The sequence below is a fragment of the Bufo bufo genome, chromosome 1 (genome assembly GCF_905171765.1).
Source record: "Bufo bufo chromosome 1, aBufBuf1.1, whole genome shotgun sequence".
NCBI lineage: Eukaryota > Metazoa > Chordata > Amphibia > Anura > Bufonidae > Bufo > Bufo bufo.
Genome location: NC_053389.1, coordinates 814,148,366 through 814,168,875, shown reverse-complemented (window position 1 = coordinate 814,168,875; position 20,510 = coordinate 814,148,366). Strand labels below are relative to the sequence as shown.

Below are 20,510 nucleotides of genomic sequence, written 5' to 3'. Positions count from 1 at the left end.
TAAGCAAATAAAGTTGTTTGGATTTCTTAAAAAAAATAATAAAAAAAAAAAATTAAAATGTCATTTCCAGGAACGGATTCCGTATAAAACGGATGACATACGGAATGACATCCGTATGTCATCCGTTTTTTGCGGATCCATTGACTTTGTATTGTACCAGGATCCGATTTTTCAGGAAAAGAATAGGACATGTTTTATATTTAAACGGACATGCGGAACGGAACGGAAACGGACAGCACACATTGTGCTGTCCGTTTTTTTCCAGGACCCATTGAAAATGAATGGGTCCAGATCTGGTCCAGAAAAAACAGAACAGATCAGGAAAGAAAAAACGGACGTGTGAATGGACCCTTAGATTGCACACAGATGGACATTATTTCACTAATTATGTGACTTCTGAAGATAATTGGTTGCACCGGACTTTACAGGCTTCCTAACAAAGGGGGGGGGTTAATAAAAATGCACATGCCAATTTTCTGTTTTCTATTTCTAAACAATAGTTTTATTTATATATTTTTTCTCATTTCACCACCTTAGACTATTGTGTTCTGATCCATCACAAAATTCAGATTAACAAAACATTGAACTTAAGGCTGTAATGTAACAAAATATGAAAAAAGTCAACGGGGGGGGGGGTGTGAATACTTTTTCAAGGCACTGGATATAAAAAGTATTGAGAATTCTGGAAAAAAAAAAAGATAAAAATTGTACTGTAGCTTTTAAAATACTGCGAGCCTGCCACCACACACAATAGTGCTTAAAAGGACTTTTAGGTCTTTGAAATGTTTTTCTAGTCAATTGATTGCGATCAGATTCTCTACACTCTGTCCCTACCGATGCGCAGCTCTCCCTGACCACAAATGAGCCGAACATGCATCCGCGGGTGCTATATAGCACCCGATGATGTGTTCCGGCCAGCCAATCACTGTAATGCCAGTACTTACCTGCATGTTTATTGGCTGGCCGAGTACAGCCATGTGCCGAGCATAGCTATGCTCGAGCCGAACAGCAGTACGGCCGAGCATGCTCGCTGAACACTAGTAATGGGCAACCTTGCGCCTAGTCATCCAGCTGTGTCCAGGTGCTTTTAGGCTTCTCCCGGTCACTGGTGCTGTGGAGCCCATAAGCAATCGCTGCTTCTATCTCCACTAAACTTTTGCTATATCCACAGTTTACTCTGGTCTTTGCTAGCTAGCTGTACGGATGTTCTCCCCAAATAAACCAGCCGGTTATAAGGAATTACAGGTCACACAGAAATACATTAATATGCATACTACAATCAGTGATTGTGAGCCAAAACCAGGATTGGAGCCACTACAGGGATAAGGTATAAGGGAAAGATCTGCTCCTGTTCTGCGTTTAGAGACGCACCTAGTTTTGGCTCAAAATCACTTTTGGAAATCATTGACCGAACACCGACGTGTGAATGAGGCATAGAGGCCTGCCGTTCTGTGGACAGGAATTTGTGCCCACTCTCTGTGGACATGGACTCACTCACTTGAATGGGGTCTATGATCTGCATCCGAAAGTCCTCAAATAGAAATGTTAAATAAGACCACACTTAATTTTTTGGATAAAAATAGGCCATGTTGCTTTATTTGGGGTTACCCAAATTATATAAATATTTAATAAATAATCAATAACCATCAATAATTTAATCAATAAATTATCGACCAATAAGTCCACCCAGCATAGCTGGGCGACAATATCCCCCTAATAAGAGCAACACGACTAAATAAAAGGGAGGGTGGGCAGGGTGCTGGTCCAGGTCTTCTTAAAACTGCAGATAGCTAATGGTGATGTCCTTTCCTTTAAACCCACAGGTTTCCCGCTGCAGAAGACTTCATCCATTCAGCTGATGAACATGTTCCCCTGCTGGACAACTGACCCAAGAGAACTTGTTGCCAGGCAGAAGCACCTAAACCACATTTACCTCAGGTAAGCCCTGTAGAAAACAAGAGGGGGGGGGGGGGGGGAGATATACCACACAGCACCACTTACACCCAAAACAATAAAACCACCAATAAAGGATAATCCAAGTCAAGTGACAGTGTCACCATGTGTCCCCCAAGCTATATGCTCTCGGGGGGGGGGGGGGGGGGCCTCACATTACTTTTTTGAGGTATGGAGACATGAACAGAAAATCCACTGAACCACTCCGTAGTGCCTCTGTTTGCAGGTCGCAATATAGGCACAGACCCGCTATGATAATGGGCATAAAGCCTTATACTGTCAGTATAATTCTGTAGTGGTAAGGTCATACAGAGACACACAGCATTATAAATCAGTATAATGAGCAGTATCCATAATGGGGGAAATCACGCTCACACACAGAGCACGATTCCTACACAGGACATGCTTGTCTGCAAGAGCCCAAACTTTAATGAGAACTCAGTGGGTCTATGTCAGAGAATTTCACACACCCTACATTGCCATATGTCAGCCTTAAAAGGGGTTTTCCCATCTTGCCATTTCCTCCTCACCTGCAGCCAGCTCTACTGGTTTCCTGCTGCTAAGGCTGGGCGGGCTTAGGCAGTTTGAGTGAAAGCCAGCCACGCCTCCTTATGACATCACACTGAGAACCTAATCCTTGCATTCTGGTTCATGTGGATAGTATGAGTCATCAGTCTGGCAGCCTGCAGTGTCTGAAGTCCATCCCCATGCTGGGCAATCATGCTCAGAGAGCCATGGGAAGTGAGCTAAGACCGTAACATGTGGCTGTCCTGCATTCTAATATACAGGGAGTGCAGAATTATTAGGCAAATGAGTATTTTGACCACATCATCCTCTTTCTGCATGTTGTCTTACTCCAAGCTGTATAGGCTCGAAAGCCTACTACCAATTAAGCATATTAGGTGATGTGCATCTCTGTAATGAGAAGGGGTGTGGTCTAATGACATCAACACCCTATATTAGGTGTGCATAATTATTAGGCAACTTCCTTTCCTTTGGCAAAATGGGTCAAAAGAAGGACTTGACAGGCTCAGAAAAGTCAAAAATAGTGAGATATCTTGCAGAGGGATGCAGCACTCTTAAAATTGCAAAGCTTCTGAAGCGTGATCATCGAACAATCAAGCGTTTCATTCAAAATTGTCAACAGGGTCGCAAGAAGCGTGTGGAAAAACCAAGGCGCAAAATAACTGCCCATGAACTGAGAAAAGTCAAGCGTGCAGCTGCCAAGATGCCACTTGCCACCAGTTTGGCCATATTTCAGAGCTGCAACATCACTGGAGTGCCCAAAAGCACAAGGTGTGCAATACTCAGAGACATGGCCAAGGTAAGAAAGGCTGAAAGACGACCACCACTGAACAAGACACACAAGCTGAAACGTCAAGACTGGGCCAAGAAATATCTCAAGACTGATTTTTCTAAGGTTTTATGGACTGATGAAATGAGAGTGAGTCTTGATGGGCCAGATGGATGGGCCCGTGGCTGGATTGGTAAAGGGCAGAGAGCTCCAGTCCGACTCAGACGCCAGCAAGGTGAAGTACTGGTTTGGGCTGGTATCAAAGATGAGCTTGTGGGGCCTTTTCGGGTTGAGGATGGAGTCAAGCTCAACTCCCAGTCCTACTGCCAGTTTCTGGAAGACACCTTCTTCAAGCAGTGGTACAGGAAGAAGTCTGCATCCTTCAAGAAAAACATGATTTTCATGCAGGACAATGCTCCATCACACGCGTCCAAGTACTCCACAGCGTGGCTGGCAAGAAAGGGTATAAAAGAAGAAAATCTAATGACATGGCCTCCTTGTTCACCTGATCTGAACCCCATTGAGAACCTGTGGTCCATCATCAAATGTGAGATTTACAAGGAGCGAAAACAGTACACCTCTCTGAACAGTGTCTGGGAGGCTGTGGTTGCTGCTGCACGCAATGTTGATGGTGAACAGATCAAAACACTGACAGAATCCATGGATGGCAGGCTTTTGAGTGTCCTTGCAAAGAAAGGTGGCTATATTGGTCACTGATTTGTTTTAGAATGTCAGAAATGTATATTTGTGAATGTTGAGATGTTATATTGGTTTCACTGGTAAAAATAAATAATTAATATGGTATATATTTGTTTTTTGTTAAGTTGCCTAATAATTATGCACAGTAATAGTCACCTGCACACACAGATATCCCCCTAAAATAGCTAAAACTAAAAACAAACTAAAAACTACTTCCAAAAATATTCAGCTTTGATATTAATGAGTTTTTTGGGTTCATTGAGAACATGGTTGTTGTTCAATAATAAAATTAATCCTCAAAAATACAACTTGCCTAATAATTCTGCACTCCCTGTATTGATGGTTAAATGCAAATAACTGAAAAATAACGGGGCATATCTGTCAATTTACTGGACAAAATGCTGTATTTATGAAGCGCTGCTCTGTACCATGCACTAGTGTTGATAAACCTGCGTTCACACTGCAGTCAGTGGACGCAGTTGGCGTATGTAGCCATAGGGCTGTATTCACCTGATGGAGGCCAAAAAAAAGCTTCCTCTTGGCTTCTATGGCAATTTATTACCTCATAAAAGAGCTGCCTATTCCTATACAGTAGGTCATAGCTTTTTTTTTGTATTAGCTTTTTTAGCCGATTGTCTTAGGTAGGGGCTCTTTTTTTGCGGGATGAGATGATTTGATGGGTACTATGTTGGAGGGGGGCACTTTTTGGCACTTTTTTTGGCACTTTTTTTACGGTGTTCACCTAAGGGTCATGTGATATTTTTATAGAGCTGGTTGTTACGGACGTGGCGATTCCAAACATGTTTAGGGTATTTTATTTTATTGATTTTTACTGAATTAAAAAAATGCGTATATGGGAAAATGTTAGTTTTTTTACACTTTTTTGACTCAGACCCACTTGGTTCTTGAAGATCCATTGGGTCTTATGCCTCTATAATACACTGTATATAGTGTACTTCAGTGTATTTTCTATTACACTTAGCCTGGTCAGGCTCCGGCCTGATCAGGCTTAGATATACCATGGCAAGCCGGATGCCTGTGAAGGGGTCCGGTTGCCATGATAACCACGGCAGCGCAGCACCCGATGGGGAGGGAGCTCCCTCCCCGTTAACCCCTTCCATAAAGCAGTCCCTACGGACCACAGGATGGAAGGTGTTAACGGCAGACATCAGTGCCAGCATGGGCGCCCGCTCAGCCATCCTAAAATTGAAAGGGGGAAGGGGGGCCGGCTTAGTTATACACAGCCCCGATCTCCTCAGGGGTTAAATGACTTTTTTACATTTTAAATTTTCCACATATTTTTTTTAAATTATAAAAATACTGCAGTTGTATCATTATGACAGGCAGGATTACAAGATAACTATCACCTATGGAGAGCACAGGATCCACCATTCACAATAGGTGTCAGCACATCTTCACATCTACCCCCCCCCCCTCCTCCTTGTACAGTCATCTCTGAACAGGTCAGAAAGTATGTCTAGAAAACAATCTCCCATAGAATTCAGTGGGAGGGTCATTCATCATTGCCACTTACGACAGTTTTGGGTGCAAAAAGGCCATGCATCAAATTTAGGCACAAGCGCAGTTTTTATCCCACCCTTGACACTGGGGAGTGGAGGGGCCGGGCCATCAGCCCAGACATTCACTATTTAGGCCATTTTTTTTTGGCATGGATAGCAACTAAAAATCTACTCCAGTCAGGTGTTGGCATAGATCTGAGCTTCTGGCACACTTATTGGTGGAGGGCACACCTCATCATAAATTAGGCGCGCCCTCTGTCAGTGGCGCCCCCCCCCCCCATCAAAGACCAGCATAAAACATTGACCCTCAATGAGTCCCCCTCTAGTGTATTGTGTATGCTTCAAAGCTAGCATATGCCAGTGTAAAGTGTGTGATGCTCTCTAGGGATGAGCGAATCGACTTCGGATGAAACATCCGAAGGCCATTCGCATAGGAGCAGAAGCTCCATTCGCATAGGAGCAGAAGCTCCATACAGCATTAGGCCTCTTTCACACTACCGTTTTTTTTTTTCCGTTTTGCTGGCCGTTTTTTGCGTTCCGTATACAGAACCATTAATTTCAATGGTTCCGCAAAAAAAACGGAATGTACTGCGTATGCATTCCGGTTCCGCATTTCCATTCCGTTGAAAGATAGGACATGTTCTATTATTGCCCGCATATCACGTTCCGTGGCTCCATTCAAGTCAATGGGTCCGCAAAAATACGGAACACATACGGAATTGCATCCGTATGTCTTCCGTATCCGTTCAGTTTTTGCGGAACCATCTATTGAAAATGTTAGGCCCAGCCCAATTTTTTCTATGTAATAAGTGTATACTGTATATGCCATACGGAAAAGAGGAACAGAAAAACGGAACGGAAACAACAAAAAAAAAACTGAACGGATCCGTGAAAAACAGACCGCAAAACACTGAAATAGCCATACGGTAGTGTGAAAGAGGCCTTAGAATGTATGGGTCCCGATGAGCTGAAGTTACTGCTTCGCAAAGTCTCATGATACTACGCGTAACAACTTTAGAAATGAATTTGTACTGTAAAAAAAAATATTCCCGAACGTGGTTTCGGTTCCAAGTGGTACCTTGGAACCGAACCAGAGTTCTGGAAAGTTTTTTTTACAGTATAAATCAATTTCTGAAATTATGCGAAGTCTTGTGAGACTTCTCAAAGTAATAACTTCATCCGAAGTAGATTCGCTCATCCCTAGCCATTACTTTCAACTACTTGCTTAGTACATCTGTGGGGTTTTTGCGTTGTGTACAGATAATTGCTGAATGCACTAAACTCCTATTTGGTACATAATAAAGAGACCTTGGTTAAGTTCAATCTGGCCTTGTTACTGTGGGAGATTTATCAAACTGGTGTAAAGGAAAAGTGGCCGAGTTGCCCATAGCAACCAGATTCCACCTTCCATTCTCCAAAAAGGAACTATGATTGGTTGCTATGAGCAACCAAGCCAGATTTCTTTCCACCAGTTTTGATAAATCTTCCCCACCACATGCTGGCCAATACCTCATCTTGTACCTCCATGGACATCAAGGCACCTCACATTACCACCAGGCAGTGAGCCCATTACTACAAGTTGCCCTTCTTTCACTGCACCAACCCCAGGGAGTGATGGCCTGAGGGAGTACTCTGACAACATCTCATCAGGACCACTACCATCCTCTGCTCTGGTGGCACCACCCCTTAATTATCTGACCCATGTGGCGCATATGAGAATTCCAGGCAATTTTTTATTTTTTTTAGCAGACTCAGATGTCTGTGTGCATGAGCCCTTAGAGGAATTGCTCATTTTTGAGGATCTGCATGAAAAAATGTTCCACATTTTTCCATGGGTATGGAAATTACAACTGAGCGCCACAGAGCCAGAAAACCTCAACATCCAGTAACAGTTTCCTCTTAGGCCAGGTTTACATGTACTTATGGCAAAAAAGCATTCTCTTGTGTTGAGAATAGTGTCATGAAACGTGCAGCAGCCAGACGACTGCAATATAGCAGCAGTTAGTAAACCAGGCCTTATACAAGTGGATGAAGACGAACACCGAACTACATTTCTTGTAACAGCCATAGCACAAGCAGTATTCAATGCGCTAGTTTAGAGACAGTAAAAGTGTATGTTGCCTAAAGCAATCACAGCTTTCATTTCTTTTGCTCCTCAAGAGCATGAGCTGTGGTGTGAAGGATTGCCTATAGCAAGCCATCAGCTCTAAACAGGTGTATGGGTCCATACTGTACCTCCATGTGACCTACAGAAGAGCCACAATTTGACCCCTCTAGTACTCCTATGCATAACGGTACCAGAACAGGGCGTGTTCTATTGGACCAAGCATGAAGCCATAATTCCAACAAGAGCAAAATCAAAGTATTTTCCCTCCATTTTTATTTGCGAATTTTTTTTCAGAAGACATTTTCCAGCAACAACAAGAGCAACAGCAACAACTACTGAAATGACCGAACTGATAGCCACCAGCACCCATAACTGCAGAGGTTCACCTCCTGCACCCATTCTGGAAGTTTGGACAGTTCCTGTCCTGGAGACTTGGTTAGGCTTAGATCCAATCACTAGAAGAGGACCCAGTGTGGTCAAAGAGCGCTTCTCTGGACGAGAACCTGGATGTAGAGGAATCTTTATATTGAAGAACTTGACAAATATAAGTAAACTATGACACATAGCACTATAGAATTCACCAACATCTCTTTTCCCAACTCCCTTGCAGGGTATGGACCCCATGCTGTTCTTCTCCAGACATCGGAAAAACAGGTCCCAGGTGAGCAGCAGTGGCAGATGTCATGGAATCCTTCCACAGGTGACCAACTAAAAGAAAGTTTAAAGCAGTGTGACTGACCCGTGCGTGCTGCAGCTGAAACTCCACTATGGCCTGCTGCTGCTCGCACAGTCTGTCCAGCATATGCAAGGTGGAGTTCCACCTGGTGGGCACGTCGCATATGAGGCGGTGAGCGGGAAGGCCGAAGTTACGCTGTAGCGCAGACAGGCGAGCAGCGGCAGGGTGTGAACGCCGGAAGCGCGAACAGACGGCCCGCACTTTATGCAGCAGCTCTGACATGTCGGGGTAGTTCGAATGAACTTCTGCACCACCAAATTCAGCACATGCGCCATGCAAGGGATGTGCGTCAAACCGGCTAGTCCCAGAGCTGCAACGAGATTTAGCCCATTAGCGCACACCACCAGGCCGGGCTGAGGCTCACCGGCAGCAACCACTCGTCGGTCTGTTGTTCTATACCCCGCCACAACTCCTGTGCGGTTGGGCCTGTCCCCAAACATATGAGTTTCAGAACGGCCTGCTGACGTTTACCCCCGGGCAGTGCTGAAGTTGGTGGTGAAGGTGTGTGGCCTGACTGGATGAGCAGGTGGAAGAAGAGGAGGAGGAAGCTGAGTAGGAGGAGAGGAGACAGGAGGCAAAGAATGTTGCCCTGCGATCCTTGGCGCGGAAGGACGTTGCGCCAAACAGATCTCTGCCTGGGGGCCCAGCCGCCACTACATTTACCCAGTGTGCAGTTAGGGAGATATAGCGTCCCTGGCCGTGCTTACTGGTCCACGTATCAGTGGTTAGGTGGACCTTGCCACAGATGGCGTTGCGCAGTGCACACTTGATTTTATCGGACACTTGTTGTGTCAGGGAAGGCACGGCGTCTCTTGGAGAAGTAGTGCCGGCTGGGAACAACATACTGTGGGACAGCAAGCGACATGAGCTGTTTGAAGCTGTGTGGTGTCCACCAGCCTAAATGACAGCATTTCATAGGCCAGTAGTTTAGAAATGCTGGCATTCAGGGCCAGGGATCGAGGGTGGCTAGGTGGGAATTTACGCTTTCACTCAAATGTTGTGAGATGGAAGCTGAACACTGCCGTGTGACATGTTGAGATGCTTGGTACGCAGGTGCTGGTGTTGGTGGTACATCCCATGTTTGCTGGGCGGCAGGTGCCAACGTTCCTCCAGAGTCTGAGGAAGAGGCCGAGGCGGCGGCCGAGGTGGCGGCAGCAGCAGAAGAGGCCGAGGCGGCAGCAGCAGAAGAGGTAGGGGGAGCCTGAGTGACTTCCTTGTTTTTAAGGTGTTTACTCCACTGCAGTTCATGCTTTGCATGCAGGTGCCTGGTCATGCAGGTTGTGCTAAGGTTCAGAACGTTAATGCCTCGCTTCAGGCTCTGATGGCACAGCGTGCAAACCACTCGGGTCTTGTCGTCAGCACATTGTTTGAAGAAGTGCCATGCCAGGGAACTCCTTGAAGCTGCCTTTGGGGTGCTCGGTCCCAGATGGCGGCGGTCAGTAGCAGGCGGAGTCTCTTGGCGGCGGGTGTTCTGATTTTTCCCACTGCTCCCTCTTTTGCTACGCTGTTGGCTCGGTCTCACCACTGCCTCTTCCTCTGAACTGTGAAATTCAGTGGCACGACCTTTATTCCATGTGGGGTCTAGGACCTCATCATCCCCTGCATCGTCTTCTACCCAGTCTTGATCCCTGACCTCCTGTTCAGTCTGCACACTGCAGAAAGACGCAGCAGTTGGCACCTGTGTTTCGTCATCATCAGAGACGTGCTGAGTGGTATTTCCCATGCCCTCATCATCATGAAAAATAAGTGTTGTGCGTTAGTGCATTCTATCTCTTCCACCCCTGGGGAAGGGGCTAGGGTGGATGCCCTTGGGAAACCCTGGCAGCAGAGTCCTTCAAACAGCATAAGAGACTGCTGCATAACTTGAGGCTCAGACAGTTTCCCTGAAATGCATGGGGGTGATGTGACAGACCGATGGGCTTGGTTTATCATGCGCCATCTGTGCGCTTTCTCTGCAGAAGACTGGGTGGGAGATATGTGAACGTGCTGGATCCACTGGTCGGCCTGTACCTGCTCAGGCCTTACCATCCTTAGAACGGCATTGGGCCCCACCAAATATCGCTGTAAATTCTGCTGGCTACTGGGACCTGAGGTAGTTGGTTCACTAGGACGTGTGGCTGTGGCAGAACGGCCACGTCCCACTCCCAGCACCAGAGGGTCCACTAACACCACCACGACCACGACCGCGTCCCTTATTAGATGTTTCCTCATTGTTCCCGTTCACCACAATTTTGATAATGTCAAATTTGGGAATTAGTTTTTCAACCCAGAACAAAAACTGTGCTTTTAGCGGTCACTACAAATAACTTGACCAGCTAAAACAGTACAGATTTGGTTGAATAGAAATGTCAGGTCTATTTTTTAGGCGCTGGGTGACAGGCTCAACTTGCCCCTGATGTAGTATATGGCCAAAAAATAACCACACTATTGATGGTTAAATGCACTTGGGTGACACAGGCTCAGCCTGCACCTGATGTAGTATATGGCCAAAAATTAACCACACTGTTGATGGTTAAATGCACTTGGGTGACACAGGCTCAGCCTGCAGCTGATGTAGGATATAGCAAAAAATAACCACACTGTTGATGGTTAAAAGCACTTGGTGGTAGCTTGTGCTGGCGCACCACAAGCCACAAAATGGCCGCCGATCACCCCAGAAAAAAGTGATATAAAAAAAACGCTCTGGGCAGCCTAAAAAAAGTGAGCAAGTCGATATTAGCACTTCAATGATCCACAGCTGGAGATCGATCACAGAATGAAGTCTTTTGGAGGAGTTAATCTGCCTAATCTAGCCCTAACGTCGCAGCAGCAACCTCTCCCTATGCTTGAATCAGCAGAGTGACGTGCAGCGCTACGTGACCCAAGCTTATATAGAGGCTGGGTCACATGCTGCACTGGCCAATCACAGCCATGCCAATAGTAGGCAAGGCTGTGATGGCCTCTTGGGGCAAGTAGTATGACGCTTGTTGATTGGCTGCTCTGCAGCCTTTCAAAAAGCGCCAAGAAAGCGCCGAACACCGAACCCGGACTTTTACGAAAATGTTCAGGTTCGGGTCCGTGTCACGGACACCCCAAAATTCATATACAGTTCGGGTTCACTCATCCCTACTCATAACCCCTGACAAGTAGGAGAAGACGACGAGGCAGCTCTTTACCTCAGTACTCTAAAGTAACATGTCCTGCTGTGTGATTAGGACAGGTTTTGTCTGTATTACTAGGAGAGTGCCCATTTCATCTCTCCTAATGATTGCTCCTTTGACAAAACGAGCCATTATAAATGAAAGGTATATGGTAATATATTTACAATAAAGTAATAAATATTTCCATGTTCTAAATTCCTGGAGAACCCCTTTAAGACAGCTGCTCATTTCAACTCCAGTCCCACTCTACTTACAGTCCATTCAGACATAGCTTTTGCACAAAGTCAGACAGCCTCCTTTGAAGATGATCTGTCACCTCCCCTAACAGGTCTGTTTTGATAACCACTTGCATTCTCCATGTTTTAATTCTGGAGCATGTATTCCTACTAGAAGTTATGAAACCGAACTTCTAATCAGTTCCAAGGTGCTAGTTGGAACCAAAGCAGAGTTCGGTTTCAAGTTTTAAAGTGGTTTTCCACTTTAAAACTCAACTACCGAAGTTATTCAACTAAGTCACGCCCAACTTTGCGAATAACTTACTTTGGCTCATCAGAGCCCATACATTCTAATACTGTAGAGAGATCTCCATACAGTATTAGTCCAAACTTTTGAATAAAGTGACTTTGAAGCAAAGCATCTAAAGCTCACTTTTCTCAACACTAGTTATGAATGAATTGGCAGCAGCCCGAGTGTTACCAGTTTGGGAAGGGGGGGGGTCCCTGCAGTCTGACACTATTCAAACTGGCAACACCCAGCTGAATCTTCATTGCAGACTGCTGGCTACTCATTCCTAAGCTCCAAGAAGGAATAAAAGGAAAGATGCAACAATTCTAGGGAAATATGCCCCAGAATTGTTGCATGTATAGAAATGGTAGGTACTGAAACAGACATGACCGGAGAGGCAACAGGTTCTTTAAGCATTTCACCAGCCACATGCAAATGGATGTTTGAGGAGCTCCTTTGTGAGCCATAATGAACCTGGAAGAGGAGCAGGACAATCACTGCAATATTTAGGGAGGAAAGTGGGGGGGGGGGAAATAAAAGTCACTTCAATTGGTCTTTATTAAAAATATTGAGCCATTCTGTCACAAAGAGTTTATTATTTCTTCTAACAGTGTGACTTCACTTTGTGCCTGTCATCTAATAAACCACTGAGGTCAAACAGTATTTAAATAACATTCTTAACAGTAAAATAAGAGCAGAGCTATAATGAGCATTTATGATGTCAGAGAGCAGATATAAGGAGCCCGTATTAAGGCTACTTTCACACTAGTGTTTTTACTGGATCTGGCAGGGTTCAGCAAAAACGCTTCGGTTACTGATAATACAACCATCTGCATCCATTATGAACAGATCCAGTTGTATTATCTTTAACATACCCAAGGTTAGAACCTGGAATCTTTTTATTATGGTCTATCGGACAAGGGATAGAGAACTATTATGGTCTATGGCAGTGATGGCTAATCTCTGGCATGCCAGCTGTGGTAAAACTACAAGCATCAAGATGTACACTTGCTTGGCTGTTCTCAGAACTCCATATAAATAAAGGGAGCTTGCTGGGAGTCGTAGTTTCACTACAGCTGGAGTGCCGGAAAATAGCCATATGGGATTCTGCTGCTCGGCCTGCTGAGCTGTGTCTCATGCACAGCTTTGCAGGCAGTTTACCATGACAGACCTGGGAAACTTCTGTAGTCCCCAGACTGTCATGGTAACTGATCAGAGCCCCGCCAAGTCACTGTAGGGGCGCCAATCGGAATGCAAAGGGAGCCTCTGCCTAAACTCACAGATGCAGCAATCGATATTGACCGCAGCATCTAAATTGTATAGCTGGCACCTTCCGCGTATGGAGCAGGCTCAGCACAGCAGCTGCTCCATTATAGCCCTCAGCCACTGACGTACAGGTACATCATGGTGGCTGAAGGAGTAGTCCCACAAAAATATTTAACATTTTTCAAACCTGCACCTGGATAGAATACTTATACAATTGCGTGTAATTAAAGTTGTTTCAATTTCACTGAATCTGTATAGTGCCACTTGCTCTTTCCCTAATTTGTCCTGCTCACCAAGATGGATGCACATGCTCACTTGTATCCTTCAACTGCAGTAGAAAGGACACACCCCTGAGAATGCACACCCCCTAAGCTGCCAGCTTAAAAAATAAATAAAAAATCCAACAGAATTAAATAAATGAATGGAGAGATCTCTGGATCTATGCGTGATAATGGGCTGGTTCATGTACTATGATAGAGAATTAGAATTTTTTTTAACACTAGTCATGGGATAACTCCTTCAAGTTGTAATGTGCAGTAGTATTAATGCGGCCATCTTTAACCCCAGCATCATGTAGCACCAACCTAAAAGTAGTTGCAGATACAGTCCCAGTGCAACAACTTTTCCAGTTGATATCCCCTACAGCATCTAACTTACCAGGGTGGCCTTGGCAGAGATTTCATCACTTGGAGGCACTCTAGAAGACTTAGCTATAGACCATAATTAGTATAGACTCACCTTGGGTAGTAACAATAGATGGGAACCACTGCAGATTTGGACCTGATGATAGGCACATTGCTAGAGCTGGTGGGGGTGTAAGACAGGTTGATTGTGTAGATAAACTCAGCTAAAGTCATCTTGGGGGGGGGGGGGAAATAAAATAAAATTCATAAATCAATATTATCGTGAAATAAGACCCCTAAGTGTTTAAGAGTTCAGTAACTCAAGAACAGGCAACAATTCTGATAACACATGTACAGAGAGCTGATGATCCTCATGGAAACCAGAACTGCATCCATCACTATTCCACAGATACTTCAATAATCCCACTTTAGAGCATAGAGGATCTAAAGTGGTTTTATGGCCAAGAAATAATTGGTGACCAGAACATGTTTATCTACTAAAAAAACATGGAGCCACTTACCTCTAGTTTGCTTCCACATTCTTGAAGAGCAATTTGGAAAACTACAGTAGTGACTGAAGTTTGGGATCTAGCTGTGCAGGTCCCTAGGAGCAGATCTGAAGGATTCACCAGCCTACCATTACCATAGAAGTCTCTCTCTACAGTCACCACCATACTGTCCTCAGCACACTGCACACTGACAGGGGACGATGGGTTCGGCATAATCGGTGGGGGCTGTGTAAGCTGTCAGGATGGATAACCTACTACAGGATACATGCGACCCCATACAGACACAGGACCAGAACTCCCTAGAGGACCAATTCCAGACAAAAGATTTCCCCTAGGAGAACCTACTGCAGATACACTCCTCCACCGAGTGTCTGGCTGGCGCCATTGTCTAATCAAAGCACTGCTAAATACTGACTTATAAAGAAGAACCACAAACAACCAACTCCACCTAATCCCTAACAACATCCTGACCGTAGAAGAAGTCACACCAGGAGCATGTGGCGGGAGAAGAGATTTTTACCCCACCCAGGGCCGGATTAACGTAGGGGCTGATGGAGCTGCAGCTCCAGGCCCCTACCATAAAATAGGCCCATCCGCCAGCCAAAAGGCCGTCGGGAGGGTTAAAAGTCCTCTGTTGTACACAGCGCAGCGTCACATAGCACAGAGACAATGCAGAGACGCTCACCTCACGCTGGCAGCAGGAGCCTGAGGGAGGGACTCGGGAGGAGCGTAATATGATCCTAGAGTGGAAGATGCTTCTGCCAGCCCCTCCCCTCCCCGCCCACCAACCAACCAGAGCTGAGGCAAGGCAAGCACTAGCAGCTCTGAGTCGTCTGAGTAGTACAGGGAGTCATCACAGGTCCTGTAAGGGAACTGCACAGTGTAAAGTGTAGTTCCCAGGTTAGAACAGTGCATCTGCTAGGACCTGTGATGACATCATCTTCAGCATCACAGGTCCTGCAGAATCTAGCAAAGGAACTGCACCAAAAATGGTGTAGTTCCTAGGTTTGAAAGGTACATCTGCCAGGACCTGTGATGACATCATCACAGGTCCTTCAACCCCTAACAGCAAGTATTAGAAGTTCACAAGCAGCTCTGCATTGATCCATACAGACTGGAATGGAGTGGTAAGAGGAGGTCCTCCACTTTTCATCATTTACCCCCCCCCCCTCCATGCCCTGTTTTTACTCATTGCTCACTCATGTATAATACTTCAGACAGTTACAGTGACCACCACTACCTCATGTACCTCACACACACAGTGACCATAATGTATAACTGACCACATATTTCTATAAACAATGCATCTACAGTATTATACCTTGTATGCCTCACATCTATATATATATATATATATATATACACACACACTGCATATATTAAACAGTATTATAGATGCAATATGTACAGATATATAATATATATTGCAGTGTACTGATATGTGAGGTACAAGGTATAATATATTCAGTGTGTATAGATATATTGTATATACAGCAGTGTACTGATATGTGAGGTACGAGGTATAATAGATGCACTGTGTACAGATATATAGTATATACAGCAGTGTACTGATATGTGAGGTACGAGGTATAATAGATGGTGTGTTCAGGTATATTGTATATACAGTATTGGATTGATATGTGAGGTATGAGCTGTAATTTATACCTCATATATCAGTACACTGCTGTATATACTATATACCTGAACACACTGCATATATTATACCACATTCCTCACATATCAGTACACTGCTGTATACACTATACATCTGTACACACTGTATCTATTATGCCTCTTTTGTGTGCCAATCCGGCCCTGATGGCATAAATTATAAAACAGCAGCGAACATAGTTCATGGAACAAAGAGAGAGGCCTGGAATGGGTAGTGGGAGGGGCTATAAAAGGGGAATGGGGGCCCAATTTAGATTCTTGCTATGGGGCCCAGTGATTTCTATGTACGCCTTTGACAGGAGCAGAGAGATAAGAGAAGTGACAGATGACACAGAGTTTAGATTACAGGTTGAATTAACCCTTTAGGATCAAATTGGCTTCTCAGGAGATATATATGTTAAAGGCATCTCATTCAGTAGCTATATAACTAAGGGTGGGTTCACATCTCCTTTATGCATTCCGTTAAGTGGGGACTGTGGGGACTATTTTATTATCAGCCAGTGACTGTGTTACTGTAATACTGTTATCAATTCAGCACATAGTTTTCCCTGTGCATTCACATTTCACTTCACTTGGTTGGTTGTACTACTGTCAGTGTCAGACTGTTGTCACTGTGGGTAACAATGCACAGCAGACAACAATGCACACCACAGTGACAGCTCCTGAGTCCTGTCCTGAGTCCTCCTGTCCGGCGTCAGCCTCAGCTTCCCTTCACTATCACTATAATCAATCACTCTTCCTGATCCGGACTCACTCATTAGAGAGCTGAAGAGCCGACTGAGTCAGCAGCAGCAAGTGAATCGAATGGATAGCATCTGCGCATGCGCACCGGCACCTAGAGTCTTCGGTTCACTTGTGAGTCAGCTCAGCAGTCAGTGACTCAGCAAGTGAACTGAAGATCCGATTCATGAACCGATTAATCTGAAAGATACGAACTTCCCATCACTATTGTACACAGCGCAGCGTGCAGGAGGGATAACCGCGGGCGCACTGAGGTCATATCCGGCGGGCCGCGGCATTACAGGAACAGCACCAGCTGCTCTGACGTCCTGTCGCCGGATATACGTCACAGGATATCCGGCGGCAGGACGTCAGAGCAGCTGGTGCGGTTCCTGTAATGCCGGCCCGCCGGATATGACCTCAGTGCGCCCGCGGTTATCCCTCCTGCACGCTGCGCTGTGTACAACCTACTCAGCAGTTTCGACCAGCACACGTCCCACAGCGCTCAGCCACACCAGCCTGTGAGACAGCAGGAGCTTCTGGAGCAGGGCAGGTATCAGATAAACTCATCCAGTTGGAAGGGAGGGCAATCATAGTGCTGTTATGATTTATGGACACAGCTCTCAGCATGCTTAGCCAGCCTTCTATCTGGCTGTGCTTCTTAAGAGCCACAGGCTCAGAAACAGCCTGTGGACTGTGACTCTCAAGAAGCACAGCCAGATAGAAGGCTGGCTAAGCATGCTGAGAGCTGTGTCCATAAATCATAACAGCACTATGAGAATTACTGACTGGCTAAGCATGCTGAGAGCTCAGTCTCTATAACATAACACATTAAATAAATTACTGTTTCTAGCTGCTAGTCCACAGTCCACAGCAGCTAGAAACAGTAATTTTCTTTAAAGGGATTCTGTCACCAGGTTTGACCCCTGTCAGCTAAAAATATGCTGATGTTCAGGGCGTCTTCACGATTCCTAATGTGGGCTTATAAATGTCATCTGTGGGCTTATTTAGCTAAAAAACAGCTTTTACTAACCTGTCAGTCAAACAAATAAGGTGCCTAAGGGGATGTTAATGGGTGCAAGATGCCCGCCGCACCCACCGCCGTTCGTGCCCAGCGCCGCCTTTCCGGACTTCTGCACCGCCTCCTAATCCTCTGTGCCGCCTCTCGCTCTCCCTCCCTCCCCCTCCTTCTGCTGTAAGATCTCGCGCTTGCGCACAGGGCTCTGCCTGATGCGCCCGTGCAGACTTCTCCATTTGGCTTCTTACAGCGAAGTGCGCATACGCCGGCACTTCGCTCAACCCCTGTATGCGCGAGATCTTACAGCAGGAGGAGGGGGGAGGGAGGGAGAGCGAGAGGCGGCACAGAGGATTAGGAGGCGGCGCAGAAGTCCGGAAAGGCGGCGCTGGGCACGAACAGCGGCGGGTGCGGCCGACACCTTGCATTCATTAACATCCCCTTATTTGTTTGACTGACAGGTTAGTAAAAGCAGTTTTTTAGCTAAATAAGCCCACAGATGACATTTATAAGCCCACATTAGGAATCGTGAACACGCCTTGAACATCAGCATATGTTTAGCTGACAGGGGTGAAGCCTGGTGACAGAATCCCTTTAATGTGTTATGTTATTTAGACACAGCTCTCAGCATGCTTAGCCAGCCTTCTATCTGACTGGCTAAGCATGCTGAGTGCTGTGTCCATAAATCATAACACAGCTCTATGAACTGTCCACAGTCCACAGCAGCTAGAAAACAGTAATCTTCATAGTCATGTTAAATGATCACTATAGTGTCAGGAAAACAAAGCGGTTTTCCTGACACTATAGTGCCCTGAGGGTGCCCCCACCCTCAGGGTCCCCCTCCCGTGGTCCCCCTCCATGTTGCCAAGATAGACGCCAAATGATTAAGACACTTGAGTGCAGTTCCATAAAAAGGCCCAGCAAAATCCTCAGCACCAGGCCCATGATGCTCTTAATCCGGCCCTGACCCCACCCATCATGTGGTCATCACTTCACCTGGCTGTTATAGGTTAAGTTCATGATTGTAATGTGATTCACCTGTACAAGCCGTGTGGGTAAAAACTGTGGGGCACATTTACTAAAGTGTTTGCGCCTGTTTGTAGTTTAAGGCTAGGGCTACACTGCAACATGTGTCGCGTGACAATTTATATAATGATAGTCTATGGTGTCGCACCGCGACTGCGACGCGACAGTCTAAGAAAAATCCATCTTGGATGGATTTTTTGCTACTGTCATGGCGCAGTTGCAACATGTCGCAGTGCAACACCATAGACTATCATTATAAAAATTGTTGCGCGATACATGTCGTGTAGCCCTAGCTTAAGGCTGCACGGTGACATAAAGGGTACAACTACACTGCAACATGTGTTGCACGACAATTTTTATAATGGTAGTCAATGGTGTCACACTGCGACATGCTCCGACTGCGACAAAACGGTTGCACAAAAATCCATCCTGGATGGATTTTTTGTGACTGCCATGTTGGAGTGCGACACCATTGACTACCATTATAAAAATTGTTGCGCAACTTTTGTGCAACAAGAAGTCGCACGACAACTGTCGCTGAGTAGCCTTAGCCTAAAAAATACTGTTTCAGACAGTCTTATATATTTTTTTTGTCACATTTACTACTGAAATTGCACATGTTTTCGAGGCTTTTAACCCTGAATCTGTTACAATGGATCTGTAACACGGATGTTACACAGATGTCATCCATTTTATTTTGCGGATCCATGTTTTGCAGACCGCAAAATACATACGGTTGTGTGCATGAGCCCTAATTCAGACGTTTTCAAACTTTTGCAACTTTTTTCTGAACTATTTATGTAGGTAGGTGCACCTTTATTTGCACCTGAATTTGTTGCAAAAACAGTCTAATTTCTACTCCACCCCAGGGCTGGCATACTTTTCTTCGTCTGTTTTCTGTGGTGAAATGCGACTGTTTTTACATTAAAAGTCACAGTTTTCTGGAGACATGTGACTTTTCGCTGCAAAGATGCAACTTTTTTCATGCGCAAATAAATTAGACCAGTCTAAGTGAATATTAACCTGTTGTACTGGGGGAAAAAAACACCAGAGAGCAGACTAAAAACAATATGGCGAATCTAATTAATCAACTGTTGTGCGACTTTTAATAAACACTCGGCAACCCATGCCATGAGACAAAATATTTTTTGCCGTCCCCTCCACTTGGGAGAGGTGAGGGCCAGGGCTGAAGATAGGTATAAAAGAGAAGTAAAAAGTATCCCAGTCAGGGGGTCACATTTACTATAGTTTTCATGAGTACAATGTCTGTCTTTGACGGTCTTATTTTTCAGTCGCATTTACCAACTGATTTTGCGCTTGCTTTTGAGGCATTTCCACCTGTTTTGCCTATTTTGAGTTTTAAGACTAAGGCCTTCTGCACACGAACGTAGGTGTCCCGTTGCCGTATTGCGGATCCGCATTACATGGGCACCGTTCCGTGTGCATTCCGCATCACGGATGCGGACTCATTGACTTGAATGGGTCCGCAAATCCGGAGACGCAGAACGGTGCGGAACGAAAGCACGGACCGGAACACTACAGAAGCACTACAGAGTGCTTCCGTGGGGTTCCGTACTTCCATTCCTCAAAAAGATAAAACTTGCTCTGTTTGCGGAACGGACAGATGCTGACCCATTCAAGTTGAATGTTGCCTGTGCATTGGGGACTGCAAATTGTGGTCCCCAATGCACGGAACGAATACATTCATATGCAGGAGGCCCATTTCA

At 45.4% G+C, this 20,510-nt stretch overlaps 1 pseudogene; it reads right to left on the bottom strand.

Annotated features, from left to right (window-relative positions):
• The window catches only part of LOC120989018, a 49,890-nt pseudogene extending 35,074 nt beyond the window's left edge, over nucleotides 1–14,816 (bottom strand).
• Between the last annotated feature and the right edge of the window lie 5,694 nt (nucleotides 14,817–20,510).